The sequence below is a fragment of the Triticum urartu genome, chromosome 4A, assembly GCF_056163025.1.
Source record: "Triticum urartu cultivar PI428250 chromosome 4A, HENAU_Tu73, whole genome shotgun sequence".
Taxonomy (NCBI): Eukaryota; Viridiplantae; Streptophyta; class Magnoliopsida; order Poales; family Poaceae; genus Triticum; species Triticum urartu.
In genome coordinates, this window is record NC_141876.1 from 341295841 (window position 1) to 341305954 (window position 10114).

Genomic DNA, 10114 nt, shown 5'->3' on the forward strand with positions numbered 1-10114 from the left:
GTAAATGGCATAAATAAGTGTTGTAAGATAGCAACATATAGAGCTAGAGCACAACAACACTTCATATGCGTTGGTGGCTAGCCTAGAAAATGACCATTGTAATGCCTAGAAGAATTATCGTATTGCTTGGACAATTAATGGTATTTTGTATATTAGCATCCAGAACTTATTGCATTAATGTTGATAATGCATAGGAGACACAAACATAACAATGAGAAAGGTCACATATATTAAATCAACTTGATTGCTTTACAAAGAACATGATACACAGATTACAATATGTGAAACTATCTAGTAATAGTCTGATTCTCAACCTTGCACTGAACGACTCAGCCATCTAAACACATAGTGTTTGAAACATTGACCCTAAAAATTACATTCCAAAACATAATCTAAAACTATCTAATAGTAGCCACCTTCTCGATCTTGTAATCAACTTCTGAGCCATGCATCATCGATTTATCTTGGCAATCTACAACAATAAAGAAATGAGAATAGCAAGGTACCATCAAAGAAAATCAATTAACAGGGAAGTAAAATTTAAACAAAAGAGCAACATATAAAGGTTGGAGGACATGTGATAGTTAATCTTACTATATGACTAATAATTTTGTTTTAGTGGTTATGTCAACCAAGAAACAGTTACTCCCGGAGGGAGTACCAAGTCAACACCCATAGTTTTTTGTTTTATATTATAGGTCAGTACTCTGGAGTGTAGCAAGGGCAACATTCTTCTTTGGATTTCCCAAGCTAAGCAGGAACTGCAATAAGCATTAATATTGAAAAAAGTATGAGCAAATAAATTGTTGCTCAGCCATGTTGAATTCACACAATAGAGAAATGAGCATACCTTGTCTTTAGATGGATGATTGCATCTCCATATCATAGAGGAAGCTTCACTTTAAATGCAATATGTTGCTTCCCTGAACAGATTAGTTAAAGTTTCACTTCTTTGAACACCCAAGTCGAAGCAAGCACCAGAACAATATCCTTGTTTCGTCATCCAACATATATCATCACCTCTAAAGAGCTATGAAATATCATAATTTGATCACTTTTTACAGTCCCAGCCATAGCACTATGCTATATAGATGGAGAAAAGAGGGCCTTTTGAAAAGAGCGTCCTTATGTTAAACGACTTAAACACCTTACAAAGAATATAATGAAGATACAGTGAGGTACATGCCAAAAACTATGTACATCGACAAATATAGCATCCTTGATTGCAAACAAAGATCTGCAGTTCTCAAAACAATACATATAAATGTAGAGATTTTCAAATTTCCAGAAGTACTTGAAGTTGAGAGCTACAAAGCATGGATACGGCAAAATCTGCCGATTTGATGTCCTAGTACAGCGGGATACGGCGACACGCCTGGATAAGCTGGGATACACGTATCCCGCAGCATCCCATGATTCCTGAATTAAAAAAATAGAAAAAAGCATCGATACGGCTGGGATACGTTGAGGGACTCGGGAGGCCCAATAATAGCCACGGCACAATACAAACTCTCGTACGCACGGACGCCACATAACGAACGACCTGCTGCTAACAAGCAGCGAACGCGCCGCCGCCACTTGGACTCGACCACCTCCCCCAGCAGCTTCTCCTCCCGGAGGCAACCACACTCGAGCAGGTAACCCCAAGGCCAGTAGCCTCTCCTCAACCTCTTCATCTTTGTGACATGATTTCCTTCAATTGAGAGGCTGCTAATTGCTTCCCCGTGTTGTGCTCGCTTGAATGATTTCTACTTGTTTCTAGGGAGCATGGCATCCAGGAGCGCCACCCCCGGGGCCACCCGTCCGTGGGTGAGATCAAAGGACAGCCTGGTCCCTGGTGTTCGTAGATACGAACTATCCTCTGTGGGATCCAGACCCAGCAGTTTCTCATTGTTTTTTCTGTTTTGACTCTGTATATTTCTTATTTATTTTATATATACTCACTGTATCCCTGAACGACTATTTTTGAAAAATGATGTATCCCGTGTCCTTGTATGCGTATCCCCGTCTTTCCGTCCCCGTGTCGGTGCTTTTTAGGTTGAGAGAACATAATTCCCACAAAGCTAAATCAGGTGGTTCTATTAAATGATAACAAGTATGTTTTCACATGATTTTAATTTATATAGATGCTTGGGAATAAGACAAATCTGAATTATGAATACACAAACTTTTTCAACCTCGGTTTTTAAATTACTTTGCAGATAATGTCATGTAAATCACCTACACATTTACTAGCCAGCTGGAATCATGCAGTCGTACCTCCTTTTGCAGAAGTAGCCCACTATATGCCTTGATCTTTCTCCCAAAGATGAATATGTAAGAAATTTTGGCACTGCAAAGAATGATGGATTCGCTTCATAAGTACTGGCAAGAACATTTAAGTTTTACATATCTAAATCAGTGGATCATAAGTCATACCATAAGCACTAGCTAGTATCATCATTCTGAACCTAAGGATTTACGTGTTAAGAGAAAGAATAAACAGACAAATGTTGGCTGATGCGAAGTCAATTTCAGAACTAGCAAGGAGAGATGAAATTAAGGATTATAAAATAAAGATAGAGAGAAATAATAGGACGTAGAGATGCATGTGGGGCTTATTCATAGATTATTACAAGAAAATCGGTAAGGTTTCATAACACTGATAAGAAGATATTTGTTTTCTTTCTCGAAAAAAATCATGATGTTGTACATAATAGTGGTCACCTATTAAATGATACTAGAAGGAATGGTTTTGATAAATAGTCAGAAACTAACAGCTAGGATATCCAGAGATACTATCAACTTATTCAATTGACAGTCTAATCATATTCATGGATATATTAATTAATTATCCACACACATAGCTACATGAAAAATTAAAATCTAATGTATCACAAGATAGAACTATTTAGAAAAAGAGAACACACACATTTTCCTGAATCAACACATACAGCCATGTGGTGAATCACTTGTATGCATACACCCAGATGAGTGAATTACCCCTAGGTAGCAGTATTTCTGTGCACATATGAGAATAGTGAGGAATACAAACCATGGAGTGGTGTGGCTGTCGGTGCAAGCCAGCGCCCACAAAGGCGGATCAGGCAAGTGATAAGGCAGCATTAATCATTGTCGTAATGGCCGGCAAAGAATTATCCATGGCAAGATGCCATGCCACAAAGCAGCGGCAGGGAAAGAGCAGAGGGGAGAGGTGCCTTACTGAACCGTCACATCGGAGTCGAGGTAGCCAAGGTGGAACAACGCCATCGAGCCTAGCCGGTAGCCGATCGCGTGTGGAAGTGGGATTGCTGGGCCGAGCACATGAGCTACAACAATGAACCGTCGCGCCGTGCAGAGGCGTGGAGGACGTCGTGGCGGTGGGGGTTGGGGGCGGGGCCAGAGGAGAACAAGAGGGGGGACGAGCTGGTGAGGCGTGGTGAAGGGGAGCACCGGAGTTTCCTCGAATCAGAGGCGGCGGCGGCAACGGCGTTGTGGTGGAGCTCGTGTGGGAGATGTGAATCGGGGAGAGAGGTGGTGGGGAGATAAGAGATTGGGTTCTTTTTTCCTGCTTGGCTGCGTGTTGGTTGCGTGATATTTGGACTGAGGTGGATACAGGGAGGTTATCCTTCATGGGGAGGTGGGAGGTTTGTCCCCTCGGATTATTGTAAATTATATGTAATGAAGCATGCAAATTGGATTTGCTATAGTCAACCTATTAATATTTGTCAGTTTTGAAAATTCAGTTTATTCGGTTACTGAAAATTCAGTTAATTCAGTTAGGCACACAAATTTCAGAACTTTGTGTGCCCTAGTACTTGGTGTTTGTAGAAAATTCAGTTAATCCATCGAGGTGAGCACTGATGCTACAAAAAGAGAAGACATGTATGAGTTTGGAGCAAGTGCCAATTTGATTTTCAGTTGCTAGCTAGCTGTGATTTATTGTTTCAATTTGGATTCCAGAAATGTTACTGTGTGTTACTATGACCCAACTTTATCTGTACCATAGCATGCTACTATCAATTATTTTTGAACATCAAATTCAGTCTGTATCTTGCGTTCTTTTTTTGTTCAAAATTTCTCAAACTCTGAATAAATAAAATTATTTGGAAAGAAGCACATGAGTATCAACAATAATTGTTTCTTTCTGCTTGAATGAATGGAGTACAATACAAGTTCAGGAACAAGGGACATTTTTTGCAATTGTGAACTCTCAATGCTCAAGTCTGGAAGTGTATACAAATTCAAAGAGTTCACATGACTACTGGTCAAATACTCTAGTGTATTTAGTGTAAATCTAGTCTGAAACTAGTAGAGCTCTTGTTGATTTGCAAATTCAGTTTAAATAAAAATTTGGTACATGACTACTGATCATGTATGAAAGATGTTGCTACTGGATGAGCACAAGAACTAATTAGTAGATTTTGATTTTGAATGATTTTGAATTTTTATGACTAGTGATCAGGTTTCAAATGATTTTGAATTTTTATGATTTTTATGCACATAGGTGAAGCCACTGACTACACTTCAGGTTCTACTCCTGGAACACTTCAGGAATTTTACTTCATAACTGGAGTATTTTGATGATATTGGGGGGTTTTGTCTCCGACCATCGTGTCGTGATGATATTGTGGGGTGTTGTGGGGTTGCAGCTGGGTGGGGGTGGGGTAATGAATTTGCAGGTACCCCGAGAGGCCCTTGAGTTTGCCAGAATGTCGATTAACTTCCGTTCTGGCAAATTCGGGTACTCCATATGTCCTATTTTCAGCAAAGGTCATGCTGAAATTTTCTGTGAATTTTAGCATGACTTTGCTAAAAATAGGACATATGGGGTACTTGCGACTAATGCATGGGCTGGGGTATCTTAGTACTTAGTTAAGTAGGATCAACTACCCCGCCATTCTTGCTGCATTAAACCATAGGTGGCAATAGAGCCAAGTGATTAGGCCCAACTTAGAATTCTCGTTAGCATCGATAAACCCTAGATGATAAACCCAACATAGGTGGCAATAGAGCCAAGTGATTAGTGCCAAGTGATTAGGCCCAACCTAGGGTGCCTCGGCATCGATAAACCCTAAATGATGAAAACTTAACTTCGCTTCTATAGGGTGCCTCGGTGTCGATGAGAACCTAAATGATGTACGCTTAGGCTTTTAGGGTGCCTCGGTGTCGACAAAACCTAAATGATGAAAGCTTAGGATTTTAGGGTGCCTCGACGTCGACACACCCTAAATGATAAAACCTTGGCTTTTAGGGTGCCTCGGTGTCAATAAGAACCTAAATGATGAAAGCTTAGGCTTTTAGGGTGCCTCAGCGTCGACAAACCCTAAATGATAAAAGCTTAGCTTTTAGGATGCCTCGGTGTCGACAAACCCTAAATGATGTAGTTTTGAATTATGAATGTAGGATATGTCGTCATCATCATCGGACGACGAAAGTCTCCCACCGGAGTGCGACTGGTGCCACGACGATCGAGGTCTGTGTGACATGCCTCACCTGGACGATGATCGGCGCTTCAGCATTAAGCTCGAGGAGACCTTCGAAGTTGAAACGGTACACAACGACGACAAGTGTTATTTTCATAATTAAGCATGACTTCAACTATTTCAACGTGTAATTTTCATCTTTTACAATTCGAGTATAGCTTATCCCATGCCATGCAAGACGCTATGTCTTGGAGAGGATGGATTTTGAAGACCATGAAATTTCTGAAACAAAGAAAATTCACCTAAGGACTCATCACGATGTGGACTTTGAAGTAAATCTATATAATTCTGAGAGCGTAACCCATTTTGGTTGCAAAAATTGGGAAGCATTTTGCAAGATGTATGGTTTTGATGAGGGTATGCTTATCACCATGGATCTTGGTAATCCTGACATCAACCAAGACAATATGGACATTTGGGTCCTTGTTGATACGCCTCCAGTTCTACCGCTATGTGAGTTTCTCAAACATAGTTATTAGCTAATTTATATTGTTTATTTCAAAATAGTTGACAGCTTATTTCCATTGACAGCTTATTTTTATTGTTCAAAGAATGTGCGGGAGATGGTAGACAAAACCCACTACACCGATGGCTCCGAATTAACAACTTACAAGGAGAAAAATCATCTGGTCAGATTTTGTATTGACATTGAGAATTACATTATCCACAAACAAACTCCTCAACATTATGGTAAATACATGCCACTAGTGCATGTGTTCAACTACGGTAACTACCATGGAGATACCCTGGTAAGAGTTTTACTATTACGACATCCGCGCATCTTTTGCATACTTCTAAAACTAGTATATCATTGCTAACTATGAAGTTATTACTATGTTTTTCAACAGATAAACCCAGAGAATTGTGTGCCTCATATGATGTATCAGAAAGGTAGTGTTAATGTTTTGAACATACAGCCAGGTCGTCCTACGAATCTCAACTGTCCATACGATATTTCTAAAAGAAGTGGAGACATGAAAATCAAAGGATGGAAAAAATGTATGGACAGTCGTAAGGAGCTTCTTGGAAGCAAAAGGAAGCGAAGCGCAAGAATTGGAGGCAGGATGTTCTCCATTCTCCATAATGGAGAGTCAGGGTCTATATTGTTTTATTATATTTTAGCTTAAATAGGGTATTTAGGTCCTACCTAATACTGATGATCATGTGCTAAGAACAATTAAGTAGGGTTGGTTTGATGACTATCAAGATGATGATCGTATGACTTGTTATGAATAACGAGTAGAAATTGTATGATGATGATTAGTAGGACTTGTTAGGATTAGTATAACTTCCGACAAACTCGATACTCGCGGTCTCGAGACTTGTAATGTTTTATCTTTGTTCGGTCTTTTGAATTCGGAGACTAATATGATGAATTGTATTAGGAGACTAATCTTCTATTGTATTCGATGAATCTGCTGTTGCTGTGTGCTACTGTCTATATTATGTCAAATAATATATTTTGTAACATGTGCAAAAATCAGAAAAGTAAAAATAAAAATAAAACCTAATATTCATACTAATGGCGCATCACTACAGAGTGCGCCATTAGTATGCCAAGTATACTAATGGCGCATCTATCCGCAGTGCGCCATTAGTGTGCCAAAGCACATGGTTAAATATGGCCCCTGGGAGGCACACTAATGGCGCATGGTGTTATATACTAATGGCACACTGGATGGTGCGCCATTAGTATACCAGATACTAATGGCGCACTAGTGGTGCGCCATTAGTAAAAATTACTAGTGTCGTGCTACTAATGGCGCACCAGTGATGCGCCATTAGTAGGCAAAACTGGTGCGCCATTAGTAGGCCTTTTCCTAGTAGTGTTGTCATCGGTATGTTACTTGCCCGAGATTCGATCGTCGGTATCTTAATACCTAGTTCATTCTCGCGACCATTCTGTAATACATCATCCCGCAACTAACTCATTAGTTGCAATGCTTGTAAGGCTCATAGTGATGTGTATTATCGAGTGAGCCCAGAGATACCTCTCCGACAATTGGAGTGACAAATCCTAATCTCAAAATACGCCAACCCAACAAGTACCTTCGGAGACACCTATAGAGCACCTTTATAATTAGCGAGTTACCTTGTGACGTTTGGTAGCACACAAAGTGTTCATCTGGTAAACAGGAGTTGCATAATCTCATAGTCATAGGAACATGTATAAGTCATGAAGAAAGCAATAGCAGAATACTAAACGATCGTGTGCTAAGCTAACGGAATGGGTCAAGTCAATCACATCATTGTCCTAATGATGTGATCCCGTTAATAAAATGACAACTCATGTCAATGGCTAGGAAACATAACCATCTTTGATCAACGAGCTAGTTAAGTAGAGGCATACTAGTGACGCTCGATTTGTTTATGTATTCACACAAGTATTATATTTCCGGTTAATACAATTCTAGCATGAATAATAAACACTTATCATGATATAAGGAAATAAATAATAACTTTATTATTGCCTCTAGGGCATATTTCCTTCAGTTTCCCACTTGCACTAGAGTCAATAATCTAGATTACACAGAAATGATTCTTACACCCATGGAGTATTGGTGCTGATCATGTTTTGCTCGTGGAAGATGCTTAGTCAACGGGTCTGCAACATTACGATCCGTATGTATCTTGCAAATTTCCATGTCTCCCACCTGGACTTGATCCCGGATGGAGTTGAAGCGTCTCTTGATGTGCTTGGTTCTTTTGTGAAATCTGGATTCCTTTGCCAAGGCAATTGCACCAGTATTGTCACAAAAGATTTTCATTGGACCTGATGCACTAGGTATGACACCTAGGTCGGATATGAACTCCTTCATCCAGACTCCTTCATTTGCTGCTTCCGAAGCAGCTATGTACTCCACTTCACACGTAGATCCCGCCACAACGCTTTGTTTAGAACTGCACCAACTGACAGCTCCACCGTTTAATGTAAACACGTATCCGGTTTGCGATTTAGAATTGTCCGGATCAGTGTCAAAGCTTGCATCGACGTAATCATTTACAACTAGCTCTTTGTCACCTCCATAAACGAGAAACATATCCTTTGTCCTTTTCAGGTATTTCAGGATGTTCTTGACCACTGTCCAGTGATCCACTCCTGGATTACTTTGGTACCTCCCTGCTAAACTTATAGCAAGGCACACATCAGGTCTGGTACACAGCATTGCATACATGATAGAGCCTATGGCTGAAGCATGGGAACATCTTTCATTTTCTCTCTATCTTCTGAAGTGGTCGGGCATTGAGTCTTACTCAACTTCACACCTTGTAACACAGGCAAGAACCCTTTCTTTGCTTGATCCATTTTAAACTTCTTCAAAACTTTGTCAAGGTATGTGCTTTGTGAAAGTCCAATTAAGCATCTTGATCTATCTCTATAGATCTTGATGCCCAATATATAAGCAGCTTCACCGAGGTCCTTCATTGAAAAACTCTTATTCAAGTATCCCTTTATGCTATCCAGAAATTCTATATCATTTCCAATCAGCAATATGTCATCCACATATAATATCAGAAATGCTATAGAGCTCCCACTCACTTTCTTGTAAATACAGACTTCTCCAAAAGTCTGTATAAAACCATATGCTTTGATCTCACTATCAAAAATGTTTATTCCAACTCCGAGAGGCTTGCACCAGTCCATAAATGGATCGCTGGAGCTTGCACACTTTTTTTAGCTCCCTTTGGATCGACAAAACCTTGCGGTTGCATCATATACAACTCTTCTTCCAGAAATCCATTCAGGAATGCAGTTTTGACATCCATTTGCCAAATTTCATAATCATAAAATGCAGCAATTGCTAACATGATTCGGACAGACTTAAGCATCGCTACGGGTGAGAAAGTGTCATCGTAGTCAATCCCTTGAACTTGTCGAAAACCTTTTGCAACAAGTCGAGCTTTATAGACAGTAACATTACCATCAACATCAGTCTTCTTCTTGAAGATCCATTTATTTTCAATGGCTTGCTGATCATCGGGAAAGTCAACCAAAGTCCACACTTTGTTTTCATACATGGATCCCATCTCAGATTTCATGGCCTCAAACCATTTTACAGAATCTGGGCTCACCATCGCTTCTTCATAGTTCGTAGGTTCGTCATGGTCTAGCAACATATGCTCCAGAACAGGATTACCGTACCACTCTGGTGCGGATCTCACTCTGGTTGATCTACGAGGTTCAGTAACAACTTGATCTAAAGTTTCATGATCATCATCGTTAACTTCCTCACTAATTGGTGTAGGTGTCACAGGAACCGGTTTCTGTGATGAACTACTTTCCAATAAGGGAGCAGGTACAGTTACCTCATCAAGTTCTACTTTCCTCCCACTCACTTATTTTGAGAGAAACTCCTTCTCTAGAAAGGATCCAAATTTAGCAACAAAAGTTTTGCCTTCAGATCTGTGATAGAAGGTGTACCCAACAGTTTCCTTTGGGTATCCTATGAAGACACAGTTCTCCGATTTGAGTTCGAGCTTATCAGGTAGAAGTTTTTTCACATAAGCATCGCAGCCCCAAACTTTAAGAAACGACAACTTTGGTTTCTTGCCAAACCATAGTTCATAAGGCGTCGTCTCAATGGATTTCGATGGTGCCCTATTTAACGTGAATGCAGCCGTCTCTAAAGCATAACCCCAAAATGATA

At 40.1% G+C, this 10114-nt stretch overlaps 1 long non-coding RNA gene across 1 annotated transcript; it reads right to left on the reverse strand.

Annotated features, from left to right (window-relative positions):
• Nucleotides 1-410: 410 nt before the first annotated feature.
• Nucleotides 411-2299, reverse strand: LOC125553785 (uncharacterized). The gene is made up of 3 exons (XR_007304204.2): nucleotides 2260-2299; nucleotides 851-923; nucleotides 411-472 (listed from the first exon to the last, which is right to left on the reverse strand). It is a non-coding gene; the product is annotated as an uncharacterized LOC125553785 (long non-coding RNA).
• Nucleotides 2300-10114: the final 7815 nt, after the last annotated feature.